At 56.6% G+C, this 24,892-nt stretch overlaps 1 protein-coding gene across 1 annotated transcript in view; it reads left to right on the top strand.

The window, feature by feature from the left end:
• Positions 1 to 12,004: 12,004 nt before the first annotated feature.
• WNT5B (Wnt family member 5B) overlaps positions 12,005 to 24,892 on the top strand; it is an 88,464-nt gene continuing 75,576 nt past the window's right edge. Inside the window, exon 1 of the mRNA XM_060026021.1 lies at positions 12,005 to 12,352. The gene's annotated coding sequence lies outside the window, so the exon portion shown is untranslated. The remainder of the gene's footprint in view (positions 12,353 to 24,892) is intronic.

Below are 24,892 nucleotides of genomic sequence, written 5' to 3'. Positions count from 1 at the left end.
CCGCCCAGCACCAAGGCCTGCCCACTGCCCGGTCACTGCTCATTGGCTCCCCGGCACCAGCCTCCCCAGGGCCTCCCCGCTCCCTTGCTCAGCCCCGACCCCGGTTCAGGGCCAGTGTCCCTGGAACATTGACGGTGTCCTGGCAGCTCCTTGCTGGCCCATCCCAGACGCTTCCTCCCTGTAGCCCCAGGCTGTCCAGTCATTCCTTTGCCTCCCTCTGGTCTGCCCGAAAAGGACACCTGCCTGCTTCCTCTGCTTTCCAAACAGGAACAGGGCATAAGGAGGTTGAGTAAACTACCTTTTATTAGATTTGTTTGGTTTAGAGCAGAAGCCCTGTGAGGAATTCACTTTATGTCGGAAGTAGAGAGAAGCTGCTTTCTGTTAAGGGGTTGCCCAAACTCCCCTCTTATTACAGGACCCCCTGGACTACACACAGCCCCTCGCACTCTCTGAGGCCACCAGTTCTATCTTTGAACAGATTTTTATGTTAGGAAATTCCTCCTTGTAGACTTGTGGGCGATTAGAGCTGCAAAGGATCTTCAAAACAATCCTGTCCGGTCTCTTCATTTTAAACAGAAGGAGGTCTGGAAACACTAAGCACGGCAGTCGTGGTCCCATGGCCACTCAGGGGCAGGCCCAGATCCCCACCCTGCAGGCCGGGCCCCCTCCAGCGCCGCACTTGAGCCCCCTGCACTGGGGCCCAGCCCCGCCTGAATCCCACGGCAGCTACAGCTCTTACCCACCGTGGCCCCAGCTCAGGGCGTGTCTTCCCCAAGGTCCGCCTGAGAGCTGGGTGACGGGAGGCCAGGCACAGGCTGAACCTGGATCCATCTCCAGCCCTTCCTACTTCAGCAAGAATCGGTCTGCGCTACCAGAAGCAGCAAAGGTCAATGCTGTTTACTCCGACCAGGCCCGGGCACCCCACTGATGCCACCCATGGAGGCGGCATCTCACATTTTGTTTAATAAATAAATCCAGCATCCAGCGGAGACGGCAGAAGACAGTTGATGCTTCCAAACTATAGCGCTCACTGGGATTCTCAAATTGCCAGGAACTGCAAAGTGTAGATGTGAACCTGGGGGATGAGATGGGGGTTCACCCACTCCCCACTGTGGAGCCAGAAACTATAGCTGCTACCTACGTTTGTACCAAATTTAATTGCTGTATCCGACATAAACACCAACACAACTCAACCTCACGCACAGCCTCTGAAACGGCTTGAGAAAAACCCCAAATAACTGGGAAGTAACTTTCAAACAGAACTTCTCAACCCAACTACAAGGCTTATGGAGCAGACTTTCAAAGGAGCGATCAAGATATCTGAGAAATGAGAAAACTCGAAACTACACTTAAAATTTTTGACTTCCTGCATGAAGAGAAGGAATGTCACAGACTGTCCCTGATACTATGGGGTGAGTGTGGGGTGACTGCCTGAGCGGAAGGGCTGGGGCACCCACACATGCATAGCACCTCCCACCCCCAACAGATATCCCACCAAAAAGGAAAATGAGTCTAATCTGGGATGATTTCTTTTTAGTGAACCCATGTTATGTCCTCGTACTGAATAATTTCTGTTCAAAGTGTGTCCAGAAACACTTTAATAACCGCCTCTAAATGTTTTGCTGTAAGATTAACATTAATTAAAAAATTTAAAAAAGCAGTTGATGTTTGACCCCCCAGAGCAGATGTTGGCAATGTTCCTCTGTAGTGAGACAGACAGACCAGCTTCACGGGTGTCACTCAGGACCCTGGGTTTAGAGGGGCTACCACACTCGTCCTCTGCTCTACTATGACCATCGTGGGATTCTTAACCATTTTATTTTAAATAAATTTATTTATTTTATTTATTTATTTTTGGCTGCGTTGGGTCTTCGTTGCTGCACACAGGCTTCCTCTAGTTGCGGCGAGCGTCCCCTGCATTGGCAGGCGGACTCTCAACCACTGCGCCACCAGGGAAGCCCCTCGGTCTGTAACCTTTGAGAATGGCTTTTCTCAGCAGAATGTCTTTGAGATCCACCCAGATTGTTGCACGGATCAGTGTTGGTTCCTTTTGGTCACTGAGTGGTATGGACGGGCCACGTTTTGTTCACACACTGACCTGTTGAAGGACATGTGGGCCGTTTCCAAGTCTGGGCTGTTACAAATAGAGCTGCTGTGAGCTTCCAGGTACAGGTTCTGTGGGAGCGCAAGTTTTCATTTCTCTGGGATAAAGGCCCGGGTGTGCGAATGCCAGATTGTACGGTGCGCGTGTTTAGTTTTTAGAGAAACCGCCGGACTCTTTTCCAGAGAGGCCGCTCCATTTTGCATTCCCGCTGGCAACTTATGAGAGAGACAGGCCAGCTTCCCACAGCCTCGCCGGTGTTTGGTATTGTCGCTCTGTGCATTTCAGCTGTTCTCGTGGGTCTGGGGCGACACCTCACCGTGGATTTCACTGGCGTGTCCTAGTGGCTGTTGATGAGCACGTGGATTTTTCTATGATGTTGAGGCTCACATTTTCAACCTATGGGTGCCCAGTGGCCCCAGCACCCCTTGCTGAAAAGACTGTTCGTCCCACTACCACATGTAGAAAGGGTGGCTGGTGGGAAGCAGCCGCATAGCACAGGGAGATCAGCTCGGTGCTTTGTGACCACCTAGAGGGGTGGGATAGGGAGGGTGGGAGGGAGACGCAAGAGGGAGGAGATATGGGGATATGTGTATACGTGTGGTCGATTCACTTTGTTATCCAGCAGAAGTTAACGCACCATTGTAGAGCAATTATACTCCAATAAAGATGTTGGGAAAAAAAAAAGACTGAACTGCTGGGGACAACCGTCCCCCCAGTGAGCTGCCTTTGCAGCTTTGTCAACAGCATTTGGGGGTGTTTGTGTGGGTCTGTTCCCAGGCTCCGCACCCTGTTCCACTGATCTGTCTGTCTGTCCTTCCATGAAGCCATGCTGCCTTGATTACTCCAACTATATTGTAAGTTTTCACATCAGGTACAGTAATTCTTCCCAATTTATTCTTCCAAACTGAATGGATTTGAAGACAGTATCCCCCCTAGATTCCATTCTAGGCTGAGACAAGCCCAGGAAATTTCAACACAAATTGGGTGATTTGGGAAATGTTTTAGGACTCTGGAAAAAGGTGTGTTTTTCCCCACAAGAATGGATGGACACATTTCCTCTTTTTCTTTTCTTGTTTTTTTTTCTTATTATGGTAAAATATAAATAACATGAAATTTACCATTTTAACCATTTTTAAGTGTCCAGTTCAATAGTGTTAAGTACATTCACACTGTTGTGCGGTCATCCGTCTCCAGAACTTTTTCATCTTCCCCAACGGAAGCTCCGCCCCCATTAAACAGCAAAGGGGCCTGCCGCCCCTCCCCCAGCCCCGGTAAGCACTATTCTACTTTTCGTCTCTGCGTATTTGACTCTTCTCGGCGCCCTCATGTAAGTGGAGTCACACGATATTGGTCCTGTTGTGTCTGGCTTATGTCACTGAGCACGGTGACTTCAAGTCCCATCCATGCTGTAGCCTGAGTCAAATTTTCTTTCCTTTTGAAGACTGAATAATGTTCCACTGTGTGTTTCTATGCACTGTGTTTATCCATCCATCAGTCAGTGGATGTCGGAGCTGTTTCCACCCCTCTGCTCTCGTGAACTCGGGGTCCTGATGCATCTTCTCAATTCCTGGGTTCACGCCCAGGAGTGGACCGGCCTCTCCTATGGCAGACTCTGGACTTGTTCAAACCTCTGCTTCCTTCCCTCCTCCCGTCGAGACCCCAGGGGCCACCAGCAAGGGGGTCCACAGGGCCACCAGGGGGAGCCTCCCAGCCTGGGATGCAGTGGGTCTTTGCTTTCGTTGCAGCCTCTGGCTGGTGGGGCAGGAGGGGACACAGCGCACAGGAAGCAGCAGCCTCCCACTGCTCGGGCCTGACCCGGTCTGAGCGGCTTGGCGGGTAGCGCTTGTTCCCCGGAGCTCCAGCTACGGCCCAGAATTGTTTTATTAAAAGCATCATGTCGGGGCTTCCCTGGTGGCGCAGTGGTTGAGAGTCCGCCTGCCGATGCAGGGGACACGGGTTTGTGCCCCGGTCCGGGAAGATCCCACATGCCGTGGAGCGACTGGGCCCGTGAGCCATGGCCGCTGAGCCTGCGCGTCCGGAGCCTGTGCTCCGCAGCGGGAGAGGCCGCAACAGTGAGAGGCCCGCGTACCGCAAAAAAAAAAAAAAAAAAAAAAAAGCATCATGTCTCCAGCGCCAGGGGCCAGAGAACCGCCCTTTTTCTTAGTTTGGCGGAAATTGATTTCCCGCCTCCTTGTGAGCTTGAACAGATTACGCAGAAAAGCACTTCATCTTCTGTGTTTCTCCCACCGTCTCCAGCGCAGCCCACCCCCCTCCCACCGCTATTTATAGAACTGGGCCAGCGTGACTCCCGCCCCTGAGTGATGGTGGGCGTGGGATGGAGACCTGGGGTGTTTGGGGCGGAGTTTGGAGAAGCCTCTGTCTCCACATTGGGTCTTGTACACCTGGGGACAGGTGAGGACTGACCTGGGGCCCCCTGGCCTCGCTGGGTCTCAGCGTTCTCACCTGCAAGATGGGATGACAAGGGTGCTGTCCTCAGAGTGCCGTTAGGAGGGTCACATTCCTCAGCCCGTGGTTCGCGCTCCGTTAGGACTGGTCAGTGCTGTCCTGATGCTGGTCCAATATAATCTCTGGACCGAGCAGGTGTCCCTCCACACATTTCCTGACACCACATACTAGTGGAAAATCCATGAAAGCTAACAGTTATCCCCGTGACACGGTGTAACTGACAAAGCACCCTCACTCGTTGCCATGGGAACTGTCCTAATCCGGAAGGTTTTCCCAAAAGCCGGGCTCCGGGGTCTGCGCTTCCCAAACAGTGGTTCTTATGCTGGAGAGGGTGTTCCCTCCCCGACCCCAGAACCGGCAGCCCCACCGGACCACCGCACCAGGGCCCCGAGGAAGGCGCAGGGACACCCAGGGGGCTACTGGAGGGCGAGGAGGGCTGGTCGGGCCAGGGCTGCAAGCAGGAACACGGCCCAGGTGGTTCCTCCTGTTGGCTGCCCTGGGCGAGGAGCAGAGGGGTGGTGCCCTGGGGCTGCCCCACAGCTTGTCCGTAGCTGAGTGTATGCCTGTGGCTTCAGCTGCTCAAAACATCCTTTATTGCTACCAGCCCGCCAGCCCCTCCCGAGCCCACTGAGACGGGAAAGAAAGTCAGACCGGGCTCTGCGGTTAAAGCTGGGCCTCGGCGTGGGGCTGGGCCGCGGCGATGGGGCCGCCCATGCGGAACAGGACAGGATGCGCCATCTCCGGCACCGTCGGTCTCAGGACCACCTCTCGGCAGCGGGGAATCTGGAGCCCAGTCCTGGGCAGTGAGGGGCCTCCTTGTCACCCCTCCCTCACTGGGGGTGACTCTTCCCTCGGCCCCCAGGGGACAAGGCTGAGAGTTCCCTCTTCTGTTTCAAGCAGTGAGGACTCCACTCGGCTGGTGGGGACACTCCAGCCCGTGGCGTTGGCGGCTGACCCAAGGCCCTCCCGGCACGCCCGCCGGCTGCCCACTCTTGCCCCCCTCGGGCCACCCCTGCTCAGGCCCCCCAGCTCCGGCCCTCCCTCCCCTCCTCCAGCAGCTCTGAGCCAGCTCCTCCCCAGAGAGAAGCTCCCCTCCCTCCCTCTCTCCGGCCCAACTGCCAACCCGCCTGATTCATCTCTGTCTCCCCACATCAAAGGCTCTCGGGCCAGGGCTTGGCCCTAAGTCAAACGTACGTGCTCCACAGCTGGAGCACGAGTGTCCTCTGTCTGTCTGGGTTGCTGTCCTAACGGCCACGCTCAGGGTTCTCTAAGTGCAAAGGAAGAGGCTTTTAACATATTGATGGTGACCAGGTCAGGTCTGAACCTTTAACAGTTAGGATGAAGGCATCTTTGAAACACACACTCAAAACCCATCCCAGCGAGTGAAATTCCTGGGGACCCTGGATTGCCAGGCCTGGGTTTCGATGACCTGGGCCTTCTCTGTCAGCTTCCGGAGACCCTGTCCCTGTCACTCACTGCAAACCCAGGTGGACATTTAAACTGAAAAGCTGAGCGAGCAGCTCCTGGCTGCCTGCCACCGGCTGGGACAGGAGCCCTGACAGAGCCTTGGGGAGCGAACTGGAGGTGGGCGGCCGCCTGGGTGTTGAGATCTAAAGGTACTGGGAAGGCTCCCAGCATCCCACCTACCCCCGGGGCCCTGAAGCATCTCCTCCATCCAGATGCTGCGGTGCCTGAAATTCCACCACTGGAGAATCTGCCGTGGGTCTGGTAGCTCTTCTGTTTCCAGAAATTCCTGCTTAAAATGCACCCCAGATGGCAGCCCACGACTGAAATCAGCCGACGGGTTACAGGTGTGGTTACCAGGCTACAAGAAAGGCAAAAAGGAAATGAAGCAGGGCTGGGTGGGGGGGTGGTTAGGAGTTTGATAAAGGAGGGGGTGAGGTCACTAGCCAGCACTTTCCCCTCCTGGGCAGTCACCTCCCACACTGTTCTCTCCTTGTCAATTTCCCTCCCATCCACTCAGGTTTGGGAAACACGGGTCAGCCCCTCTAGCCCACCAACAAGTCTCTCAAAGCCAATGGCATTTATATGTTTCTTCTCTTAGAATCAAAGGTGTTTAAGGCCCATGTTTGAAACTTGAAACACTGAATATAATTCCAGTCTCTTTGCTCATCATCTGTCCCTCTCACTGTCTTCATGGCCAGAGCATGAAGTCTCAAGAAGGGCTTCTAGGAAGGCGGAGTCCCCAGCGTCTCGTTAGCGTTGAAGCTGATTGCTGTTTCCTGTGACTTGTTTTAATTGATCAACGTTTTCGGACATCCAGGGTTAGTGCAGGTGCTGAACTTAGTTATGTGTTAGGACCCAGAGGCTCGTAGACAGAGTGAAAAAGATCAGAGAACAGGGGAGGGTGTTGGGCTAAGTGCTTAAAATTTCACATCGTCCAGTGTAACTCCATTGCCATGATACATTCCCACGTGTCACTGTTCGCCTCTGTGGTACAACCATTTTTTCTCAAGCCAAACAAACGCTCCAGCCAGGGAACTACCAGCACAGCGTCCCAGCTCAGAAGGTGGGATTCAGGAGTTCATAAACGCTTCTGATGATAGTACAGGGCGGGGGACAAACCATGACTTAACCGTGAGAGGTTTGGATTACCTGTGGATTTCCTCTTTCATCCTCATTGGTACCATTTAGCGAAAGTTAACTCTCAAACACCATGGTGATGGCGGACCTGGAGCCCAGCTCAGCTGATGCATCTCCAAGGCCAAGGTGGGCTGGAGTCGGGCTGGGGAACCAGGTGGGCTCCCCTCCGCCCTGCCGTCCGCCTGGGCCTCTGGGAGCCAGGGCGCCTCTCCTCTCCTCTCAGGCTTGCTGGGTGTGGACCTATGGGACCCTGTGGCCAAGTCTCAGACCGAGCTGAGGACCAGAATCACCTGTGGGGCCTTAAAAGTACAGGCCACAGACACACCTGCTCAGAAGGCCTGAGGTGCAAGCCTGGGAGTCTGTGTCTGTGACAGTCTTTCCTGGGAGATTCTGATCAACCCACCAGGGCCCTAGGAAGCCTCCCAGGCAGCATTTCGGAGCCCGAGGATGGCGAGACACCCTCTGGTCGCAAGACCCAACATCCCCTGGAGAGGAGGGAGGAAGGCCCCTCGGGGCGTGGACGGCTAACCACCCCTCCGAGCTCCCAGCCCCCTCCTCCGACACCAGGAATTTCTCATCTTTTCTTCTGATTTCAAGCGTGTCCAGGGCCCGTATTGTGAAGAGCACATCACTTGACCCCAGGGCCCCTGCCAGCCGGCTCTCCTCCCAGTTAACCGTGCAGGGATTATCCCCGGGGCTCCATCCCCTCCCACCTTGACCCTGGCCGTCTGGCTTTCATAGTTATCAGTTCAGTTTGCTGGAGCTGCGTCTCCAGCCACCCCGACCTCTAACCCCGCTCCGGGTCGCTGTTTCCTGCCGTCAACACTTGACCGCCCCACTGACCCTCAAAACGAGATGGACGTGGGGTCAGAGTCTCGTCTCCCACCCACACCTCCGGCCGCTTCCCTTTCCCTTTGACCCAGTCTTGGCTTTGTGAGGTTAGCGAGGACACGGCGGCCCCAAGAGAGGAGGTGACCTGCGCGGGGTCCACCCCGTCCTGAGGGCACCGGGATCTACAGCAGGGCACCTGACCTGGCTGTGTGCCCCTCGGCGGCCCCCAGCCCCACCGTGAGGGCAGACCTCCTGGCACGGGCCCCGTGTCCCTGTGCCCTCCTACATCCGTCCGTACAGAACACACGAAAGGACTTCAGTCAAAGCCGAGAAGGGGAAACGGGAGGGACATGGGGACACTGGCATCTCAAAAGGGATGTAGCATTTCGTGTCCATGGCGACTCCAAACAGGGCCTCCCTTTGGGCCACACTCTGGAGCAGTTCATTCCTGGGGCCCCGCCCATGAGGGCTTCCCGTCCGCGCACGCTGGGGCCTCGGCAGGCAATGCTGGCGGAGGCTAGGGTCTCCGGATTTTGCCAGTCTTTAGTGACACCTTCCGCTGCCTCATTCTACATATTTGTGAAGCAGTAATTCATTCAAGGAACAATGTAGGACCCTGTATATCTTCTCGTAGGAGAAAAATGGGGATGAAGATCCAGGAGTTCAAGGGCTGAGAGCCGCAGCAGACTGTCCAAATGGGAACGAACTCAGCCCTGTCTACTCCGGAGTAGTAATACCGTTACTAGTTTTTATGGAGTGTGTACCACATACAAGACGTGGCTCTCGGTTTCCTCACCTGCATTGCCTGACTTAGGCCTCGGGTTCCCCCAGGCAGGCTGCCGTCTTACTCCCTTGCAGATGAGGAAACCGGGGCTGAGAGACAGCAGTGGCGTCTTGCCCAAGATCACACAGGCAGTGAGTCCGGACTTCCTGGGGGGGCTGACGTGGAGCCCCCTGCTCAGCACCCTCGTTAGACGTCGCCCTGGAGGGCACTTGGCCTCTCTTTGGGGAGGATCGGTCACAGGAGGCCCCTCCACGTGCGGCGAGCGGAGCTGTCCTCATTGGATTGATCTCAAGCAAGATAAACCGTAACTCCGCACGTATCAGCGGTTGGAACTGTCAGTACTGTAGCCTCCTTCTGCCTTTATACAGGTTCCTCGGGCTGCCGGCCTCCTGGGGTGAACTTTTCCCAGGAAGTCAACTGCAGGTCGAGCTCATGACGGCAGAACTTTCTTCTCACCTGCTGCCTTCAGTGCTTAGAATCCCCCGACCCACACGTCCCAGAAGGGCTCAGCTACCGTTGAGTCCGTGGGGGAATCTATGGATGGTATCCGGACATTCGGGTCCGAATCTACCATTGTTTTCGGCCCTCGTTCTCAGAAAGGCATCCAGATAAGAGGCACAGATGAAGCCGAACGGCCCAGGCAACGCGCCCGCGAAGTAGCTGTTGGGAGGCGGTTACCAGGTTTGCCTCTCTGTCCTCTGGCTTCAAAGGCTCATCAGGCTGGCGCCCCCAAGAAATCTTCTGTGCGTCCCTGTGAAGCCTTAGAAAGGCCAGAGAAGCAGGCTGGGGTGGGGGCGGACCTTCCCACCTCAGGGCGCTTTCCTCCTGCTCCATCTGGAGCAGCCGCGCCCCCCGAAGCGCTTCCTCCTGGGGCTGGGATGGAAAGGGAACGGTCGCCCTCAGCGTGCACGGCCCAAGGGGCAGAGGCCAGCCCTAGACCTAGTACCCCGACAGGCTGGCTCCTCCTGTCTCTTTCTGATGGGGTTTCGTTAGCTGTTCTGGCTTGGACGGGGCCTCCCAGTGTGGCCGGTGGCCTGTGAGGGCATGACCAGGACGGGGGAATAGAGTCTCCAATAAAGAGCAGGAGTCTTTACTAATTTCCATATGTCCAGATACTTGCTTTCTCTTTCTTTGTTTAAACCACAAATGCCAAGTCAGGGTATCTGGGGGAGATACCCTGACTTTTATCTGGGGGAGAAGGCAAGAGGCCCCGCCCAGCAATCACAGACAAAACATGGGCGAGATCTGCCCACAGTCCCATCGGCTCTCATCTCCGGGCTGACTCAGGCAGTGGGGCACTCACCACTTCCCTTGGGAATCCAGCCCAGGACTCGGGGTTCCTCGTGTGAATGCTTTCCCAGCTACTCAGCCACATGCTCCTTTCCTGGGGGTGGCGGGGGCGGGGGGTAGCTGCAGCTTCCCTCGCTGGACCACAACTGTTGACTCATCTTGGACCGAGACGGAAGTGGGAGGTGCAGGACCACTCCAGGGACAGCTGGGGTTGCTGTCATCTGTCACCTGCCCTCCCCCTGGGTGGTCAGCTAGCGGGGGGGGGGGGGGGGGAAGCAAAGTGGCTCGTTCTTGCGCTCCTTCCTTTAGACTTTAAACTTCCTGCGGCTGGGACCTGCTCTCGGCCATCTCTGTGTGTTTAGGGCTCAAGAAATGTGAGTGTGAAGTGAATCCCCAAATTCTCCCAGTCTGCATTCCGGAATGATCAGGGCCTCCTGCATGAGGTCTTCCCTTGACCTCCCGCAAAGACCCTAACCCCGGAGCCGATGCTTTCTCCTCAGGAGGAGAGGAGCTGGGCCTATTTGTAAGCTGACAAGGTGGATTCAAAGCTCTCATCCTGCACGAGGCCAGTTACCCTCTGTGTCTCATCTGTCCCCAAAGGTAAAGCCTTGAACTAGTTCCCCTCCGTGAAGGGGGCGGGGGGGGGGCATGGCAATCGTAGGCCATTCATTTCAGGTTGCTGGACCCGGTCTCATAAACCCCATTCACTGTGAGATGAGAAGAGTCGTCAGGCACCTCCGGCCAAGACGGCACAATTCCAAGGAAGACTTTCCCTCTAGTCTGGTATTTGCTAAAACTGCTCTTACTTTCCTTATTGTAAAACCCAGAGGACAATAGCTCCTTATTGCCAGCCCAGTACGGTGGGTTCCTGGTCCCTCGTTCCCTGACCACCGCCCGCCGCCCGCGGTCCCTTCCCCCACTGAAAGGGGAAGGTTGTCACCCTGTTCAGTTACTAATTAAAAAAGGCCAAACCTTCGATTACTGCTATTGTTGTTTTTTCTTCTCATTGTACTGCATTCAAAGGCAATTTCTTTAGCAGAGCGACCTCCTACTCACTCAGGGAAGAGAAGGGGGGGGGGGGGTGTTCAGAACTTTGAAAAAAAAAAAAAAGCAGTTGGAGGGCCGGCCTCAAACCATGCTGGCCCCATTGGTTGGTGCCCTGTTACTGGGGTCTGGAATCGGGTCCAGGGCTGGAGCTGGAGCTCTGCCTACTCCCTCTGGGGCAGCTCACCCAGGGTGCACTGCCCAGACCTGGGGACATCGGTCCCAGCCGAGCCTCTAGTGACTTTTCAGGCACCGGTCAGTGACTATGGACTAATTCAGGCCGGACGCTGCCCCAGAAGCGATGGGAGCGCGCGTTTCCCATGTGGAAGCACTCTTCTTGGTGTATCCGCGCCGCGCCAGCTTTCCTTGTCCCAGGGATGGCTCTGCTGGGTGCTGTCGAAAGGGGTCCAGGACCAGAGGGAATGGCTCGGGTTTGTAAGGCAGAAATAACAGATCACTCCACTCCGTGGGGAGATTCAAGGAGGATAAAGCGCGTGTGAGTGTTTGATGTGAGTAGAAAAGCTACTACGTGAGCCCCAGAGCCTCCAGCCCCGCAGTCCCTGAGTTGGACGCCCCGGGGGCTGCTGGCGCGTGAGACCCCAGGTGCTCCCGGAGGACCGGGTCGAGTTCCGGCGAAGGGGCCGGTGGGTGTGCGGAGGGTCCGGGGGGGCTCCCCACGCGCGCCCGGGGGTCGGGGCCCGCGCAGGAGCGGGCGCGCGGGGAGCTGAGGCAGGTGCGAGGCCGGGTGCCGCCCGCGAGGAGCCCCGGGGGCGTGTTGGCTCGGCGCGGCGGGGCGGGGGCGGGGAGGAGGCGCGGGGCGGAGCGCGGGGCCCGGGACCCGCCGGCCGGCGCCGGCCCTGCACTCAGAGCCGCGGCCGCCACCGCCGCAGCCAACTCGGGCCCAAGTTCCCGGCCGCGGCGGAGAGGAGCGCGCAGCCGGCGGCCCGAGCCCCGCGCAGGGCCCGGCCTCCTCCGCTCGGCCGCCGCCCGCGCCCCGCCTCCGCCCATCGGCTCGGACCCGGCGCCGCGCGGAAGCCCTCGGGGCAAGGAGCGCGGGCTCCGCGGGGGCGACCGGGCGACCCCCGGGGCCGGGCGGACACTCGGCGGGACCGGAGCGCAGCGCGGAGAGTCGGCGCCCCCGGCCGCCGCGGCCCCGCGGGCGCTAGAAGGGCCGGGCCGGGCAGAGAGCGAGCCGGAGCCCGCGGGCCTGACAAGCCGCGGACGCGCAGGTAAGCCTGGCGGCGGCCGGGAAAGGAGAGCCCACGCCCCGCCGCCCAACTTCCCCGCGCCCGCGGGCCGGTCGGGGCACCCGGATCGGGAGCGGGGAGGTGCGGTCCGGGAGGGGCCTCCCCTCCACCCCCCGCGCCCGGGGGCCGCGAGCTCGGCCCGGGACGGGTCTGAGGGGCCGGGGCCCGGCGGCGCGGGGGGCGCGCAGGGGAAGGGGTCCCCGCCGCCGAACAAAGCTGGGGCCGCGGGCTCTCGCCGCGCCCGGGCCGCGCCGCCTCCAGCCGGCAGGTAGCGAGGGTCCCCGCCCTCCCGGCGGGCGGGTGTCGCCGCTTTCGGTCCCCGGGCGGCGACCGCGGAGCCGCGGGGAGCCGCCCCCGGGCGCGCAGGCTCGGCCCCGGCCCGTCCGCGCGCCGCGAGCCCCCGAGCTTCCCGCGCGCTTTTCCCGGCTCGCTCGGGCCCAGCTGGGGTCCGCGGTGGGGTCTGCGCCCCGCGCCCGCCAGACTGTGGCGAGAGCTGCATCTGGATTCTTTTAACCCCCGCGAGCAGTGCTAGTTTGGTGCCTGGATTCCTGCCTAAGCCCGAGCAGGTCTCCGGCTGGTCTTCCTAGTTTTCTGTTTTCTTTCATTGCGCCTCCGCTCGCCCTGCCTCTTCCATCCCAGCCGGGAGAGGTGCGGGGTGGCCGTTCTCCACCTCCTCGTGGAGCCGCAGGCGATATTTGGCCACGCACTCTAGTTAGAGCCCCCGTTCCTAGATGTTCTCATCCTGCAAGTCTTCGTGAGAGACCATTCCACTTGCCTGGAGCGGGAGTGCTTCTGTTTTGCAGAGAGGGGAGCTGAGTGGTGACCCAGCTGTTCTGGGGAACTTGCTCTCCACTTTCCCCCGGGCCTTTTTCACTGCTTTTGCCACCTGGCTGCTTGGCAACAGCGTTCAGTTGCTACCACCCTGGGCAGAGTTTCAGCCTGGTACCTGGAGGAGAAAGGCCAGGATCGTGTTACCAGTCTAGCGGCCAAGGAAGGGCCCACTTGCCAGAGCTGTGATGCCATCAGCGTGGGTGTGGGCAGAGTCGCGCTCCTGGCCAAACACCAGCACCCAGGCAGGCACAGGGCTGGAAGCTTAGGGTGACCCCCCCCCCCGAGGCTGGCCCTGAGGCAACACGGGGGCCAGGGCGCGGCGGGCACACTCTGGGAGAGCTGAGGACCCTTTCCTGGACCCCGGCCCTCCTGCTGCTGACTCAGATGTGCAGTTTACTTATGAAAGGCAAGGCTCCGATCTCAGGCGTGGGTGAGCGAGGCCCGGCCCCGAGCTTGTGCCCACACGCCCGCCAGGAGCACACGCGCGCCCCCCGGCAGACCCGCCGACCTGTGGAACGTGGAAGGCTGAGTGGTGGTTTCCTCTGTTTCAAAATAGCATCTGTTCTCTCTTCACACAGAAGATCTGTGGTTATAAATAGCAGGAGGAAGGAGGTGCGTCTCCTGGGAAGGAAGGGCAGTGCTCAGAGCCCTCTGCACGCTCGCGGGAGGAGTGATGGGGCTGGGCTCTTTGTGGGGACGTCCAGTCCGGGGCCCGAGGCCAGAGGCAGACTGGGGCCAGGTCCCCGCCCGAAAAGGCGCAGGTGGAGCAGACGCAGGGAAGGAGGTTCGTGGAGCAAAGCACCTACCGAGGTGACATGTGGATAAGGACCTAAGGGCAGCCCCTCTTCGTTCCTCGGGCGTGGGACCTGCTGGGGTCTGCCTGCCGGGAAGCAGGAGCAGCCCTGCTCTCCCAGGCCCCGACCTCCCGTGTATTCCAGTGTGAATGTGTGACAGGCGTTTGCTCGGTGTGCCCGAAAGCAGCCCTTTTCGTGTCCTTTGGTCGTGCTCATGTCTCCAAGGGTGTCTTGTTGGCTTGAAACAACTGTTTTCTGAAAAAAAAATTTCTATGCCCGAAGCGTAAGCCAGATTGCTGGGAGCCACGTGCTGTGAAAAGAGAAAATCTGGGATTATTCTTCACCTGCGCGTTTCACGCTGGGCTTGCCCTAGCGGCAGCTGGAAGATTTTTTGTTGGCTCTCCTTCAAGAAGGACAGGAGCCCAGGCGAGGCTGTTCTAATTTTCACCCCTGGGATGGCTCTGCGGGTCCTGGACGGCCATGCCGGCATGTCTAGCAGGGGCCAAGGGCTTTACCTGAAGCGCTGGTGCTAGCCGCCTCCGGAGTAAGCGCCACTGAGCCCACAGAGCTTTCCTGTTCGCTGCTCTGGTCTGTGCTCCCGAGCTCCTTTCCAACCTGCCTGTCATTCATCCCCTCATCATCTTCCGAACAGGTCCTCAGACGCCACCTGTGCTCCATCCGCACACCTGAACATGGTCCTCAGGGTTTTCAGTGGTTGGTTGGTTGGTGCTGTTTCTGTAGCCCCTTCAAGTCTCACAATAGCAGATGGAGAAACCCCGAGTGAGGGGAGGATGTGGGGCTCCCCATCCTCACCCCAGGGGCGTCCTGGCTGGTTTCCATTAAGTGTCTTCAAACTGCCTCCAGCAGTGCAGAGAGATCCAGCAGAGGGCTTGGGAACGGATGCTGTGATGAAGGTGAAAGGCCCTATCGTTTTCCGTCTGAACCACCTTTCATGGTAAAAGTCACCTTCTCCCAGCTTAGCTGGGATGAAGTGAGAGAGTGGCGTGGACATATATACGCTACCAAATGTAACATAGACAGCTAGTGGGAAGCAGCCGCATAGCACAGGGACATCAGCTCGGTGCTTTGTGACCACCTAGCGGGGTGGGATAGGGAGGGCGGGAGGGAGACGCAAGAGGGAGGGGATATGGGGATATATGTATACGTATAGCTGATTCACTTTGTCATACAGCAGAAACCAACACACCATTGTGAAGCAATTATACTGCAATAAAGATGTTAAAAAAAAAGGTCATCTTCTCCCCATCTCTGAGGGGCGACTGTCCACTCCCCCAGGCAGCGAGTTGGCAGATCTGGGAGAGCGGACCTGCAGTTTGGTCCAGTCTGGCCGGCCTTGGCAGTGATGGCCCACTCGTCGCAGCCCCCCAGTCGGCTCTGTTTACCTGGGTAAATTTAAGCCTCCACCCCTCATCCCAGTTTGACCCACTGGCTCTCGGTCTCGCCCTGTGGCCGCTGGGCAGCGTTTCCAGACTTTCTTGCCCTGTGGTTGCAGCTGGGTCTTTCCCAACCGTGCAGCCTGAGTTCTCCTCCAGACTCTCTAAAGCTGGCCTCTCTCCTCCCATCTTCTGCCCACGGGGCTTTCTTCCCAGCTCTTTTTGGAAGCTGGTTAGTACTGGGGAAGCTCTCCCTCCAAATGTCAGGCACAGAAGAGTTTCAGGGAGCTCAAGCCTGGCCACCTAGACCCTCGTGCTGACTGTAATTGTCACCAGCCCAGCCCAGGGCCCCAGGGCCCCAGGGCCCCCTTGGGAGCAAGTGCAGACCCTAAAGACACAGGAATGTTTTCTCAGACACAGGGGTGTTTCTTTTTGCACCCCGACCCTCCAAAACCCAGGAGGACTCAGCCCGCCTGTATGTCCTGTTGTTGTGTGAGGTTTCGAGGGGAGGGGTACTGGGGGGAGGGGTGCCTTGTAGCATCTCCTCTGGGGGCTCAGTTGTCTCTCCCGTCATGTGGCGCTTGGGATTAGATTGCCCTGGAGGCCCTTCCAGTTCTAACAGGCTGTTGTTTCAAACAGCTCTAGCTGGTTCCGTTTTGGAAATCCCTCTGCTGTGGACCAGGCCCGGGGGTGGGGAGGCAGCCAGTCAAAGGCGTCTGTTCCCGATGGAGGGGCGGTGACGGAGGGGCGTCGGGGCTGCCTTCGCAGTTACTGTTTCACCCCCTGCAGGCCTGCAGGCAGGGCTTGTGGGCCAGCTGGAGACGCAGGTTGTGCTCCTGGCTTTGGGCTCCGGCCCGGAGGGGCCCCTGTGGTTAGCCGGCCTCCCAAGAATGGCTCAAGGCCCTGTGTCCAGCTGCCGGTGACTTAGGGGCCAGGGCCTGAGTTCCTGGGGGGCACCCAGGGTCCCTGAGCCCCAGAAATGCTAACCCCTCCAGGGTCACTCCTGTCTCACTGATTGATAAAGGGTCGGGGTGGGTTTCCCGAGGTCTTGGCTTCACTGTGAGAAGTTCTTGGTTTACAGACTTTAGCCCCCGAAGGTCACATCCAAGTTATCTGGAATGTCCAGTCAGTAGATCTGCTCTGAGCCCTGCTGGGAGAGCAAAAGAAACGAGAACAAAGTTTCTCTGACACGGGCTCGGGGTGACCCTGTTCGCTGCCGGGTCTCACTCTGTCCTCCTTTCGGAGGGGACTTTGGGGGAGAAGCCTCAGAGCAGCCCTGGGCTCTGTTCCTGCTGTGCGCCCCCTTCCGCTTCCCAGCAGATACCCAGAGATGATGGCGTTCCTGTCTGAGGGCGGTTGAAGGAAGTTGATTCCCTTTGTGGAATCGTCTCTAAGGTTATATACCTCACCCGTGCTCGTTGGGAAGTTTCTCCTGGGAAACTCTGAGTAATGAATTACTAGATACTTCACACAGATCTTGTCTGGCTACAAGACCTGCAATCACTGTAACTGAACCTTTAAAGAGATTTTGTATTTAAGCGTAAGGCTAGAAATGCCCTGTCCGCTGGGGAGCAGGGGCTGGCGGATGGCGCGAGGGTCCTGGGCGGCACTGTGGCTTATGCCCCGAGTCCGCAGGCTGCGGGAAGCTGAGACGCTAGAGGCTGGGCCTCAGGGTGGCACTGCGGCTGTGGCCCGGCCCTCAGAAGCCAGCCACGTAACCCGGCTTCTCTGTACCTCGGTTGCCTCACTTGTAAGTGGAAACAGTAACTGTCTGTTCCTCTCGCGTGGTTGCAGAGAGGCAGTTGGTGGTGAGGTCTGGGTGTGCAGGGCACTAGGCTGTGCAGGGCTGGGCGTCGTTGGCTGCGAGCTGTGAGGGAGGAACCTGGAACCCACCCTGCTGTTAACAGAGCTGCCCGTGTCAAGCGTGTGCCCGCCAGTCCTGGAAGGGAATGACTCTCGTGGGTGTCAAACGCATCCCATCCGGCGTGACGTCCATGGGATGGAGGGTCTCGGTCTGTGGAGCGACCACCGACGGGAGGGGCTGGGTGTTCAGCGTTGGCTGTTGTGAAGAGAAGGAAAAGTGGACGCTGTCAGGATGCCCACGGGGCCTGTAGCCTGGGGGTCGAGCAGGGCCCCGCCTCACACGAGTCTGTCCTTTTAACTAAGCAGGTGCCGGGAGAGTCCCTGCATTTGGAAACCACTCAAGATCTTGACATGTTGTCTTTTCTTGTTCTTAAAATGTAACCTCTGCAAAATCAAACCTGAAGTATGCTTTAAATACACAGGGGGAGATCCCCCGAGGGCATCTTCCTTTTCCCCAGGCCAGGTCCGTCCACCCTTGAGACGAGCCGCAGAGCACCTGTGAAGGGCCTCGCCCTCAGGTACGCCCAGGAGCCGGCAGGGCCGAACATCTGTGGGATGGAGGGGAGGGCGGTGGTAGCAGCCAGCTGTGGAGCAGGGTCCAGTGCACACTGGAGGGGCTTTTCCCACCTAGAGGCGTTCAAATCCACTGACTCCGCCCCACCAAAGGCCTCTGCTGGCTGGACGTTGTCCCAGACTTTCCTTGTGACCACGGGGGACCTCGAGCTGACAAGTGGGGACCCACTGGCTTTGCAGGCGACAGGCCCTTCTCCAAGGTGGAGGTCAGGCCTCACCTAGGGGGTTGGGTCAAGTCCTTTAACTTGTCAAAGCCCAGAGGCTGCCGTCCCCAGCCCTGCCCCTAACCTAGTCTCCAGCTGCGCCGACAGTTCCACCTCTCAGAGCGTCAGGTTCGGGGCCATCACACATGGGCTTCCCTGCAGATTTTGTGTATCTTTCTGGATACAGTAAGTCCCCTACATACGCACCTTCAAGTTGCAAACTGTCAAAGGTGCGGACGTGCGTTTCCATGTCCAGTCACGTAAGTCAGTGCACGTGTCTGGCGTACGTTGTCACGTGTGTGCATCCCCTACAAGTGGTTGTGCTTTTGTGTACTTTACTGTACGGTACTGTATAGAGGACAGTAGGACAGTGTCTTTATTTCCAGCCCAGAACCCGCGCCATCAGCGTCAGGCGTGAGCGACACTGCAGCTTCCTCCGTCTCCTGTTGCTGACGACCCTTCAGCTCTACCATCTCCCACCTCCTCTCCCTCTTCCAGTCAGTAACTCTTCCTGCCTGTTCACTCGATGGCAGCCCCCGTGTGCCAGCTGTTGTGCTGGTGCTACTGTACTTTTCAAGGTACTGTACCATAAGATTAAACATGTTTTCTTTATTTTCTGTTTGTTTGTTATGTATTATTTGTGTGAGAAGTGTTATAAACCTATTACAGTACAGTACTATCTATATAGCCGATTGTGTTCGTCGGGCACCTAGGCTAACTCTGTTGGACTTACGAACGAACTGGACTTATGAACGTGTTCTTGGAACGAAACTCGTTTGTATGTAGGGGACTTACTGGATTAACAGGGAGTTTGCACGCTTCCCAGAAAATACCCTCCTTAGCTCCGCTGCAGTTAAACATAACCCAGACCCCACACCGTGGTCTACCAAGCTCCCTGTGGCCGGTCCCGCCCTCCTGTCCACGTGGCGCACGTGATGCTGTGGGCGGTCCTCTCTGTGCTGGATGGACCCCTACCCTCAGGCCCCAGCGGCAGAATTGCCCCCCCCACGCACACTCTCTATTCCTGGCTCTTTGCTCTAGAGCACCCGTCACCGTCTCAGACTCTCTTTTCTGTTAGATCTTGTTAAACGTCCGCCACCCTGTGTCTTTCCTGTTCTCCACGCGTCCTTGGGGCTGAGACAGTGTTGACGGTGCCTGAGCTTAACGGTGCTCCCAAGATAGCTGTGATTGTTGATCTTAGGGCAATGAGCTCTGGAACTGTATAGGATGTTCTTTGCTAGAAAAGGCCTATTTTGCCTAAAAAGATGCCATCCTTAATGATTTTTCTGTGGATTGAATTATTCATATAACAAATATTGGTCCAGGCAAGTCCCAGGAGCTGGGGATATAAGATACAGTCCCTGAACCTCAGAAGCTTTTGTTCTAGGAACTCCTTCTGTGTACAAACAGCAAGTATGCAGAATTCGAAAACCTCTCGAGTCTTTTATTCTCCCGTACCCTGTGCCTAAGACCCATCTGTGACAGTGCACACACGTTGCGGGTGGTTTGGGGATGCAGCAGACAGTTGGAAACGCAGAAGAACGGGAAGCCACAGGAGCAGCCCAGGCCAGAAGATCCGAGAGAGGAAGCGCTGGCCTGACCTCTGCTCAGGCTGGATGGTCGGCTGCTCCCGGGCGGACCTGGAACATTCCTCCCTGTGCCGTTGCTAGCGGGACATTTTCCACCCACGTGTGACCAGATGGAGACGTGGCGAAGGACCTGGGTTAGGAGCTCCGTGGGTGCACTGCGCGCACACAGCCGTCTACCTCGCTAGGCTGTCATTCCAGACGACTGGCACCGTCTAGAAGTTACTAGCATGCATGTCTTTGGTCCCAGTGCCCAGCCAGTGTCCAGTAAGTCCCACTGAATATAGTCTGAGAAGACCTGATAAGAAGGGTCTCTGTCTGCCTCGGGCGGCTGCACCGTCACCCCGTCCTTGACGCTCGGTCTTGGCTTGGCCCCCAGATCCCTCACTCTCCCAGGCTCCCTCCTGCCTCACTGGCTGAGGTTCTGGGTGTTCCTCCTCTCCCCGGACCTCTTCTCTTCTCTGCACACTGCGACGGCTGTAAGTACCGTCCGCCCTCTTGCTAATCTCCCACCGTCATCTCCTGCTGGCCCCTCTCCCTTGACCTTCAGACTGGTATCTCGATTGTTCAAGCAGCACCTTCTCTAGAAGGTCTGAGGGGCGTCCCAGCCTGACCTTCTGACCTTTCCCCTTAGACCTGCTCCATCGCACCCTCCAAGTCGCTCGCGCCCTAAGCCCTGGATCCTCCTTGGTTTCTCTCCTCCTCTCACGGCCCACATCCAGTCCAGCAGTGGATCGTTTTTGTTTTTGTTTTTTTCGATACCCGGGCCTCTCACTGTTGTGGCCCCTCCCGTTGCGGAGCACAGGCTCCGGACGCGCAGGCCCAGCGGCCATGGCTCACGGGCCCAGCCGCTCCGCGGCATGTGGCTTCTTCCCGGACCGGGGCACGAACCCGTGTCCCCTGCATCGGCAGGCGGACTCTCAACCACTGCACCACCAGGGAAGCCCAGTAGCAGTGGATCTTGACATGTCTAATTTCCCAGAAGATCCCCAGACCCCCGGCCTCTCCTCACCCCTCCACGCCCCCCTCCTGGCTCTGTCCACCACCAGCAGCCTCCCAGCTGGCCTCCCTGCTGCAGCGGCAGCCGTCCTGCTCAGACAGGTCAGATCGTGTCACTGTTCTGCTCCTAGTGCTCTGCTGGCCTCCCGGCTCGTGCAGGAAAAAGGCGTCCCTTTTCAGTCTGTACCACAGTGACGTGTGCGAGCACGTAAGCATTTTCAGACACGTGTGTGTTTCTTCTGTGCTTGTCCCCCTTCTGGAAGGTGGTTCCTTGAGGGCAAGGGCTGCCCCGTCCTCACCCTCGGTGCCTGTCGGGCCCGGCCGTAGCACGTGCCCAGGGATGTCGAGGAAGGGCGTGGGGAGAGGTGTGTACTGGTCCTGGTGAGTAGCTGCGTCTCTGCAGAGAAGGCGCCGTGCTTCCTCTGCCTTTGGGCTCATGAGCTGCCTGGCGAGGAGCATGGGGCCGCTTTCCTCTCCTTGTGCCCCCAAACCGTGTTTCTAAACCTTGACACTGTTCATTTTGGGCCCAATGAGTCTTTGTAGCAGGGGCTGTTCTATCCATCGTGCGGTGTTTAACAGCACCCTGACCCCACCCACTAGACGCCAGTAGTGCCTGCCCTCCGGTGTGATGACAACCAAAAATGTCTGCAGACGTTGCCCGTTATCCCCTGGGGGCAAAGTTGCCCCTGGTTGAGAACCGCTGCTCTAAAGGGTGTCTGTTCCTTTCCTGAGAACCTTTCCTTATTTCCGTTTCCCTTAAATCCCTTGGAATTATCCATTTTGCATCCTGTTTGGGGGCTCTTGCCTGGGCTGAGCCCTCATGTGAGGGATGTGAATTAGGGCCCCCGCTCTCCCACCAGCTGTTGGTCCCTGGTCCAGGCGCCAGGGACATCAGTCACCTGCTCCCGGACGGTCACCCTGCCGCCCTGGGTCCGTCCCCTGCTCGGCATCCTTGAGTCACTCCTTGTGACCCCACTGAACTGATAGAATATCTTGACTGTGGTGTTCAGTAGCCTTCAATCCTCACCCTGCCAACATTCCCAGGCTTCTCTCCTCTGCTTCTCTGTGTCCCATTCCCCGATGTCCACTTGAGCCAGGCGCCCCCTTCCTGTGGGAACCTGCCTGTCCGTCAAGGTGTACCTCAGATGCCAGCCCCCTGCCCGCCTCTGTCAGAAATGCCCTCTCTGGCTGGGAGCTTGCAGGCTGCTGCAGTTCAGAGGTCATCTGTGTGGCCCTTTTCACACATTGTCTTACATCATGATCATTTGTGTTCACGTCTCATCCTCCCTACCAGGCACGTGGCTGGTTACGCTGTGTTCTCAGCAGATCTTCGGGGAGGCCCTCTGTGCAGCTGGGGCAGTGCAGGGGACCACGTCAGGGGGTGACTGGCCTTCCTGCTGACCGGCGGGTCCCCTGGGAGTGGGGCGTTCTGCAGCAGAAGGGTTGTTGTTTGCTGTGCAGTTGTTTAGACAGCGGAAGCCTTCCGGGCTCCAGGTTAGCACGGCTGTGGTTTTCAGGCTTGTGAAGGCCTTTGCCCTCCCTGCTTTCTGTCCCCCGTGTCGTGGAAAGCGCGTGGCCTTTGGGGGCAAGTGGATGCACGTGGGTTTGAGTCCCCACTCAGCCATTCACACCTGATAGACCCCACCCTGGCTGCCGAGCTTTTCTGAGCTCCCTGTTCTTCATCTTTTAAACAGGGATAATAACGGCCAACTCCTAGGGTTATTCTGAGAATCCACTGTGATGATTTGTGTGAATTAGGGCAATTCCTGCACGGAGTCAGTGTCAGCCCCCTTCTTTAACTTCTGCTAAACAGATTGAAGGTGTCAAGGGGCCGTCACCCAGATGCTCCAGTGCCTGCTCGGGGTTTGGGCCAGAAGGGCTGAGTGTTTGTAACTTGGCTGGTTTGGGCAGTGAGGAGACAAAGGGAATCTGAAAGTTCGCCTCTACGACAGCTGCTCTCACGAGGCGCTCTTGTGGGCGCACGGCTCCAGGCTCTTGGAATTTTCCTTGAAGGACCCAACCTGAGTGGGTCCCTGGAGTAGTCCCAGCAATCAGCATCGTTACCACTCAGTAGTATTGAGACTAATGAGCTAGTGACGCCTAAGAAGGTTCTCACCCCAGTTGGAGAAAGCTGGTCATGGATTACCGTATTTCATCAATACTGAGACACATTGTAAAAGTGTATTTTATTGCCGTATAGTTGATTTGCAAAGTCGTGTTCATTTCTGCTGTTCAGCAGAGTGACTCAGTTATACATATGTGTATGTATATATTCTTTTCCATGACGGTTTATCACAGGATATTGAATATAGCTCCCTGTGCTCTACCGTAGGACCTTGTTGTTTATCTATTCTCTGTATAGTTTGCATCTTCTAATCCCAAACTCGAAATCCATCCCTTCCCCACCCCCTCCCCCTTGGCAACCACACGTGTGTTCTCTATGCTAAGACACATTTTAACATATCTGAGATCAGGATGCATCTTAAGGGATTCATTTGAAATTTAACATAGAGCTAGCTTAATAATCTTTTAAAATTTATTTTACTGAAGTATAGTTGATTTACAATGTTGTGTTAATTACTGCTGTACAGTAAAGTGATTCAGATATATATATATATAGATATATATAGAGAGAAATATAGAGATATATGTATAGAGAGAGAGATATATATATACACACACACATTCTTGGGACTTCCCTGGTGGTGCAGTGGTTGAGAATCCGCCTGCCAATGCAGGGGAAAATGGGTTTGAGCCCTGGTCTGGGAAGATCCCACATGCCGCGGAGCAACTAAGCCCGTGCACCACAACTACTGAGCCTGCGCTCTAGAGCCCATGAGGCACAACTACTGAGCCCACATGCCACAACTACTGAAGCCCGCGCACCTAGAGCCCGTGCTCTGCAACAAGAGAAGCCACCGCAATGAGAAGCCCACGCACCGTAACGAAGAGTAGCCCCCACTCGCCGCAACTAGAGAAAGCCCGCGCACAGTAACGAAGACCCAATGCAGCCAAAAATAAATAAAATAAAATAATTTTTAAAAAAATATTCTTTTCCATTAGGGTTTATCCTAGGATATTGAATAGTTCTCTGCACTATCCAGTAGGACCTTGTTGTAGGATTCATCTTAAAATCAATGTGTTTAACTGGGAGAACTTTTCTCCCTTAGTGGGATGGAATAATGGTGCATTTTGAGATAAATGGCATCTTAGATTTGGTGACATAAGTCAATGTCGTTGATCACTGTTTATTAAGGTGACCTGTTGTCATTTCCTGGTGGCTGCCTTGGTGTTCCCTTGGAAATGTGCTTCTCTTGTTTGCCAAATAGAGTATTCAGAGTGTCACCTCCATGCTGACCATCTATTGACTAGAGTTAGAACTGAGGTGGGAAATTCTAGGCAAAGACCAGATGTCCCACAGACCTTGGACCCGGATGCTTGAGGACGGTCGGCCCCCTGTGGTCACCTGTGACTCAGAAGTCCAGGGTCACTGCCCCTGTGTTCCCAGGGACCTTGGACAAGCCTCCCTGGTCTCATTTGTAATTTGTTTGTTGGGGTTCACAATGTACCCCCCCAATGCCTACCTCACCAAGTTGTAGAATTAAGTGAGACGATGTGTGTGAAAGTGGCTTATAACCACTGTGAGGCACTGTTCATCCCTGCAGGATGTACAGAGTGGACAGGTGACCCAGAGACGTTTTAAATCCACTGACGAGACACAGCCCCTGCTGACTCAGCAGTGATTCCTACGTGGCACCTGTCCTCTCATTTCTCTATTTCTAGGAGAGAGTCTTTGAAAACTTTGTGGAAGCTTGTCTGGTGAGGCAAATCCTATCCCGAAGGATCAAAAGGAAGTTACATCCTATAACCAGAGTGCCGGGCTTTTTGTTTTTTCCATTTTATATTTTCCTGTTTCACTGCCTTGGCATTGGAAAGTATGTCAGAAAAAACATCATCAACATGAACACAAATGTGTTTATCATGAAAGAGGAAGTCTAATCTCTATGTGCAGTGCTTAAAAAAATCAACTTCTGCAGCCCAGTAGGAGCCCGGTCCCGGCCCCAAAACTCACCAGCAGTGAGAATTCCCTGGCGGTCCAGTGGTTAGGACTCGGTGCTCTCACTGCTGAGGGTTCGGGTTCGATTCCCTGGTCGGAAAACTAAGATCTCGCAAGCCACGCAGCCAAAAAATAACAAAACCAAAAACGAAACAAAACAAGACAACACAAAATCCCCAGCAGTGTGACCACACCCAGAGGTGCTCTTGAACCAGCCACCCA

The sequence above is a fragment of the Delphinus delphis genome, chromosome 11 (assembly GCF_949987515.2).
Source record: "Delphinus delphis chromosome 11, mDelDel1.2, whole genome shotgun sequence".
NCBI lineage: Eukaryota > Metazoa > Chordata > Mammalia > Artiodactyla > Delphinidae > Delphinus > Delphinus delphis.
Note: the sequence above shows the minus strand (reverse complement) of the source record. Positions and strands in the feature narration are given on the sequence as shown.